This window comes from Anthonomus grandis, chromosome 11 (genome assembly GCF_022605725.1).
Source record: "Anthonomus grandis grandis chromosome 11, icAntGran1.3, whole genome shotgun sequence".
Taxonomy (NCBI): Eukaryota; Metazoa; Arthropoda; class Insecta; order Coleoptera; family Curculionidae; genus Anthonomus; species Anthonomus grandis.
Window position 1 is genome coordinate 27,779,530 of NC_065556.1, and position 8,021 is coordinate 27,787,550.

Sequence of the window (8,021 nt, forward strand, 5' to 3'; positions counted from 1 at the left end):
CTCTATCAAAGGTCATTGTGACGTGATTTATTCTTTTTACGCTATTTTAAAGAGTGAGTGATAAATGTTACATTAAAATGCCGTCATACATCATATTCCTTAAAAGCAAATACTGACCAAGACAATTTTCTCCTGAAATTCGTGTCTGTTGGGGTTCCATCAAGAAAACGAGTAAAACAAGCCGATTCTTCCAGAACGTCGATCGCGTATTTAAACAAATAGAGATTAAAGATTAAATTAGCAAACGAATGACTTTTTTGTTGAAGTTATTATTTTCGAAATGGTGACAAAGCTTAAAATGATGTATTTATTCATGTCATAACTTCTCCATCTACTCCTCCAGTCCTGTCTAGTTTATTTTATTAAATTTTGTCGAAATGCAACTAAGGAGATTTAAGTAAATTCTAAAAACCATCGTAATTATTATAGTAACTCTAAGATTGCTTGCATTCATATTTATATAACTCTTAGAAAAAGTTTTTTTTGTCAATTGTGAAATTTGACTTAATGTGGACAAGAGAAGTAACGTTTTGAAATGGAACCCCTCATCTAGTCTACGCAATCTCTGATAGAGAACGAAAAACAATTTTTGATCACTGATAAACCTTTTCAAGTACATCGAAAGCATATAACTATTATATCTTTAACATGTGGTTCGTTTGTTATTTAATCTGACTGGTCTCTTCGTGTATGCATATTCTGTGTGAGCCAAGGCTTCTCTATATCTTTTTTTAACTTTCTAAAGCAAAACAGTTGATTATAGTCGACCAGGTTTTTGACTCCGCCTACCTAGAAGGTCAACGAAACGTTCAGTCCTCCGTAGGACCTACTTTCTACTAATGCATACTAAAACGTTTTGTGTACTTCAAAAACTTCCTTTTAGCTAGAAGCAATTTTGTCCTTCAAGGTCCTAGAGACGCCAAATTTGTATTTTTCATTCATATTGCAACATCACGGTTTTTATTATTTAGGGGACATTTTTGGGTCTAACTTAGGAACTACTTAGGAATAAGTAAAATCTGTATTGTTGTGACGAATTCATAATGAGTTACTTATTATATTGGGTATTATGTCACTTATAGCAAAAATCAATTTAGAATTTGTTCGGTTGATTTTCATAATACATGGATTCCTTTGCTAAAGAGAGAAGTAGATCAGGGTATTCTCAAAATTAATTAATGATTTGAAATATTTGATATTCATGTATTTTCTATGATTAATTTACATTAAGATCACACCCCTTTAATTTTAAAAAAGTAACCTTTGAAATTTTTGTTATCTTTCAAAATATTTTGTCAAACTATTAATAAACCGTCAAATCATATAAAAAAGTATATAAAGTATTTTCGAATTAGGAAGAAATTTTGATGAGACTGCATTACTGAAAATTTGAAAGATAAGTATATTTTATTTTTATAATTTAATTTAATTTTACTTTAATTACCTTGATAACGGTAGTAGATATAACTACCGAAACGTTGGTTCAAATTAGGTATTTTTAAAAAAAGTAGGTCTTCTTGTTGTTTTTTATCGTTTTTAATTGTAATATTCATAACAAAGTTAGGTAGGATATTGAAAAGAAGAAACGAGCTCAGAGATTAATAGATTGAACCTCAGCTCCTAGGTATATAAAAAATCTATTATACCTCAAGTAAATTATTGTATTTAAAACTTATATTGAACTTAAATTAAGTATATCGAAGGGTATCGTTACAGATTTAAGTTCATATTTCTTTTAAATACGTGAATAAGTCTATTTTCTTCGTCTTTTCAATTGTTGAGCGTGTGAGATAAAAATTTCTAAATTGATTTTTGCTATAAGTGACGTAATACCCAATATAATAAGTAACTCATTACTTAGGAATATTTCCATAATTCTTTTACACTAATATAATGTAGTTCCTCGGGAAATGGATTTGAGGGTAAAAACGTTAAAAATTTTGAAAGTTGCAGCACTTTTAATTGGGGTATATTTTATTGCCAATTTTCATCCTAAATGTTAACTATTTTTGAGAAATAGTTGGAATTGACTTAAAAGGGTTGTCGACCAAGAAAGGATTTTTTTTTCCAATAAATTCGTACCAAAACGCTTTGTGCACCTCAAAAACTTCCTTTGCATTTTGTCCCTTAAGGTCCAATAATCGCCAAATTTGAATTTTTCATTCAAATTGCAACATCAAGGTTTTTATGATTTAGTGGACATTTTTGGGTCTTACTTAGGAACCACATGGAGAGTTCCTCGGGATGGATTTGAGGGTAAAAACGTTAAAAATTTCGAAAGTTGGAGCATTTTTGGTTGGGGTATATTTTTTGCCAATTTTCATACTATATGTTAACTATTTTTTGAGAATATTTTAAGAAATAGTTGGAATTAACTTAAAAGGGTTGTTGACCAAGAAAGGATTTTTCTTTTCCAATAAATGCATACTAAAACGTTTTGTGTACCTCAAAAACTTCGTTAGCTAGAAGCAATTTTTTCCCTCAAGGTCCAAAAGACGCCAAACCTACTTTCTACACACTTACGCCAATACATGCACGAATCAATTTGAGTATAGTGACTGCTAGCGATCTGCAGAACAATGTTGCGAAAATAAAAAAAGGGTGCCGACAATAATATAGTTACTGTCTTAATTTAAAGGATTTGGATCCTTTTTATGCCTCGCTTACTACAGTAGACTGACAGCAGTTTACATCATCGTTACTGGGGTAATTTATTAAAAAAATCCTAGGCAAGTTTCTAATAAATGACCCTGGACTTAATACTTTCGAAGTCGTCAATAGAGTGGCACTAAAGCATCTCGTTTTACTTATACGTTGAACTATAAGTTTGCCCAGATTCTTAAAAGTTTCCATAAATCCAAGAGACTGTTAAAAAGATTCCACTTGTATGTTCCATTACATTAGGATTGATAGAATACCTAACAAATTTAACACTTTACATGTCAGCAAACTGTTCCAATCCAATTACAATTCAGTTATCAAATCCAGTTATAATTCAAGCCTTTTGCCAACTCCTGTGCAGCCACAAAATCCCTTAGTGTCGTATTATTAGCAAAGAAAATGTACTTTGAGTTTAAAAATTTCATTATTACATGTATTGTAGCGTTTTTACTGTTTGTTTAGATGCGAATTAAAACACTACGTATATTGAAATAGTTAACTGATTTATTATATACTAATAATTACACATGTCCACACTAAACACAATCGATGGTTTCGGAACATTTGCCAACTTTCTACGTGTGTCTCGAGGGTTTAGACGACGTAGGAGATTTTCTCAACAGCTGGTATATTGAGATGGCTACAAAATATATCAGAAAAAGTACGAGATCTAAAACTGATCCTTGACGTACTCTAATACTTACTTCTCCCTTTGCTGACGTCTCTCGCCACCATACTAACGCTCATTAAACACTACACTAAATACAGATTTCTTTACGACGCTGTTGAGAAGAAATCTATAATTATTTCCAGGAGAACGCCACCCAATCAGCAATTTTTCGATGCAACAACGTTGCATTGTTACGCTGTCTTAACCATCGCGACAACCACGTTTTACACTAATTTGAAAGAGATTTTTTTGGTTGTCTCAACGTTAGGCAGTGACTTCTTAAACGCTTTTGCAACATTTTAGAGTTATGTGATTTTTGGACGGATGGATGCCAGAAAAATCAATTACTTTTTTAACAATAAACTAATAGATAAATCTATAGTAGGCAGCTACTTCAAAAATAAAACCTCTTTTGAACAGTCCTTAATTAATATTCGTTTTGTATGTGGTTTAATATAGTGAATTATACGGGTAAAATAGCCGTTTTGAAGGATTTACAAGCACTTAATTTATAAACGGAAGGTAGTTTACTGTAAAAAATTGATGTAATTTTAGCCCTAAATAATACAAACCTTTTCATTGCTTTTTTTCGCCATTTCCATTCTACATAATCCATATCAACTTCAGTTAAAAGCTGGTTGTAGGCATTTTTTGCTTCCATTGCAACCTTTTTTTAGCGTCTGTAGTAAGTTGCAGAATATATATATTAAGTCTTTATATTTTTTCATATTTTACCAGTGTAAATCTGAAATTACATACGTATCCTGAATTTTCGGAACAAATCCAAACTTTATAGCCACGTTTTATTGGCTCCTTCGGCATATACTGTATTAGGGAGCTTCGTCCTTTAAATCGGATCATCGACTCATCAATAGCTTTATGTTGACTTGGTTTCAAAGCATTTTTATATGTATCAGATAATACATCTAACAAAGGCCGTAATTTGTAAAGCTTATCAAAGTTTTGGTGATCACGGCCAGGCTGTACAGAGTTGTCGTTTAGGTGCAGGTTGGCTAACATCCATGAAAAACCTGTCTCTTGACATTATTGAACTTATGAATGGATCTCTCATTTCCAATTGTGAGGACCAGTAATCCTTGTAGCTGGGTAGCTTCTTTATGCCCATTATCAAATTTATTACAATAAAACCCTTTATTTCCTTTACATTAGTAAGCGTACATGACTATTACCTCCGTTTCTTTGCAAGGCATATAAGTTAGTTTGAAAAGCTATGTGGTCTAACAGATGCTCAGGGAATATATGCAAAAACATGTCGGTAAGGGTTTCTATATCGGTGGGAATGTTTGGTCCTATTTCTTCTCCAAATTCTCAAATTCGAACACAGTGTGAGTTGGAGTTAGTCCATATAGTTTTTTTGCGAATTTCCTGGGCTCGTATTAGTGACAAAGGTAGCTCATCCTCACTGCTCCATTCGGCTAAGTCAGCATCAGCGTCTTGGGACAAACTATCATTCCCAAATATAATAGGCATATTTTCTATGTCAAACAAATCAATTGCTGGCGACGCCGCTGCCGTTGGGCCTACTATTTCTGCGTCCCCTTCAATCTCATCTTCACTAACACCTCCTAACTCGCTAATGTTGTCACAAGGAATTTCTTCCAAATAATCATACAGGTCATTAAAGTTGAGATTTATAAGCTTGTTATAAAATTTATCTGTAAATAAAAATAAAATCCTATAAAAAAACCGTTAAAAAAATACTCATGAAATTTTGAGAAAATTATTTGCCTAAGAGACTGGTGTCACAGCCCTGAGTACACCATATATTTTCTATAAAACTAATACCTTTTTCTCAAAATTGCATTCTAGCGATAACATAAATATCATCCTAGCATGGGCGAAGTTAGAGCCTCAAAAATGGGGGGGCTAAAGCCCCCATCCAGGGGCAGAGTTACACGAAGAGGTGAGGGGGTGGCCATCAAAGAAAAGTCCGCCGGAGGTAACAAATTTTTTGGTGGGCACCTTCATTTTCACTTATAAGCCGTTAAAATTATTAAAAAAAAAAAAGAATAGTCTTAAACAGCTTCTATTCTAATTTGCTGCACTATATACATATAATATCATGAATGTGTTTTACTTTTATTTTCATATTAGGTTTCATCCAAGGAACACGTTTCTGAATTTTATTGCAATATCCACAATGTATGAACCATCCTGTATATGTATTGGAGTATATTGCATACACACCAAAAGTCAAAAGTCGCTAGGTAGTTTTAAAAAAAAATTTTAACTTTCAAGAAAAATTTCAAAGTTCAAAATAATATCATTTTAATATCTAATTGTCGGACTTAATTAATTTAGACAAAGTTAAACACGACGTTTCGGTTGGTAAGTATCTCCAACCATTATTATATTAAAATGTTATATTAAGTGTAAACTAGCAGTTTACACTTGGTAACGGTTGGAGATACTTACCAACCAAAACGTCGTGTTTAACTTTGTTTAAATTAATTAAGACATTGCAAATCCGACAATTAGATATTACTTCTCCATTGTCTGCCACCTTCAAAACCAATATCATTTTAATAAAACGCAATAATTCTTCAAAAATAGTAAAAGCAAAATTTATTTAAAATGTCCTTAAATAAAATGAAATCCAATAAAAATATCTTATAACTACAATCTCTAATAAAAGTTTTCGATTTCCTTTTTTTAAAAACTCTTTTAAAATTTCATCTGGCGACAATGACTTGTTAGACCACTTTCAATACTAAGAGTGGTTAGTGCTAAAGAACTAAATCGATCCTGACCCATCGTTGACCTAAACCAATTTTTAATTCTTCTCATTGTTGAGAAAGAGCGTTCGCAGAACGCTGAAGAAATTGGCAAAACTAATGCTATTTGCATAAGGGTATATGCATTTGGAAAAGTCTCTTTTCTTAATACATCTTTAATATCAGAAATGGTAATGTTGTGGCTCTGGCTTTTATTTATGCAATTCCTTATTTTATTTAGTCATTTCAGCTTTTAATAGCTCCTTATCGATTAAAAAGGTATCTCCATACAATTTAATGAATTCCAAACTACCATCAAAATCCATCTGCAAAAAATTGAAGACAGATTTAGCTAATTTCTGACTTTCGGAAAAAAATCTTATTTTTAGATGATTTATTATATTGTCCAGAGACCTATAATAAATTGAAATTAGCCAAACCTTTTGTGCCTCATTTTTTATCAAAGGTGAATTTAAGAACGTTTCTTCGTGTACTGCGGAAGTGGAAGCTTCAACCACATATTCTTTAAGTCTTATACTTTCTGTTTTTTTACGTTTTGAACAATTTTTTTGGGGGGGCTAATTTCATTTTAAAGGGGCCCAAGCCCCCCCTAACTCCGCCCATGCATCCTAGATATTTTATTTCTAATATAAAAGCAAATCTTACCACCCATGATCCCAAAAACTGCTCTAACAACCAAAAAACAGGGAAACTTGTTACCACAACAATACCACGTGCGAACATTAATATGCAAACTTTCCAAATAATACTCGACCCTTATTGGCGCTTAAATTTAGAGGAGCGACACGCTTCCGCATACATCATCAATGATATATTCGCTGTAAGCACACCAGGACCGTCAGAAAAAAAAATTTGTAAGTGTCCTCACCGCAGGCACATTAACACATAAAGGGTTAAAGCAAAACGAAAATAATAAATCCCAAAAAATAAAAATGTAGATTAAGTAGGTTATGTTGAATTGAATATGTTTTCTCTCTTATACTCTCTACCTTTGTTTGTCATCTTCTTCCTAAAATTCTTAACGTGTCAAAAAGCATCTGCAGCAAAAAATACTCAACAGGCAATGTAATACACATTCGCTAACGCTGAGGTAACGTTCTCACTGGGTTTTTGATTCGGAAAATTGTACACGTCTGCACGTCGTTGTTTTAAGCGTAAATTACTACTGCTATCATCTAGCTATGCTAGCTGCTATCTCAAATTTTAGACTAAACATAGATCTTAAAACTCTTAACGCACTATCGGAAGATCATTTATTAAAATTAAATCCACAAAAGTCAGTGGCTTTACTTTTCTGCAGTGAAAGACTTCGAGAAATAATTTATAATAAATTAAGACTCACTATTGGGCAGTGTAATATCTCTTTTAAAAACTCTTCAAAGAACCTAGGTTTAATAATTGATAATAAACTTAAATTTGATGAACATATAACTTCATGTATTAAAAAATCTTACTCAGCCCTGAAATCCCTTTTTCCCCACCGACATTCTTTAGAAAGGAAAACAAAAATAGAATTGTGTGAAGCACTTGTGTTGTCACATTTTAATTTTGCTGATAGCGTTTATGGGCCCTATTTGGACACAACTCAGGCTGAAAGAGTGCAGAAAGTACAAAACTCTTGTATACGATTTATATGCGGCATTAAACGAAGGCAGCGTGTATCACATAAGCTCAGGGAACTTAATTGGCTTTCTATGTACAATAGAAGAATATTGCACTCGGCTTGCTTTTTTTATAACATTGTTAAATATAAATGTCCTATTTATCTTAATAAGAAAGTAGTATACCGTACGGATATCCATAATCTTAATATACGAAGAAAACATATTTTTACAATCCCAAGACACAATAGAGTCTTTCAAAAAGGGATTTTCATATAACATAGCCTCCACCCTTAATAAATTCAAAATTAATACATTTAATTTTTCTGTTGT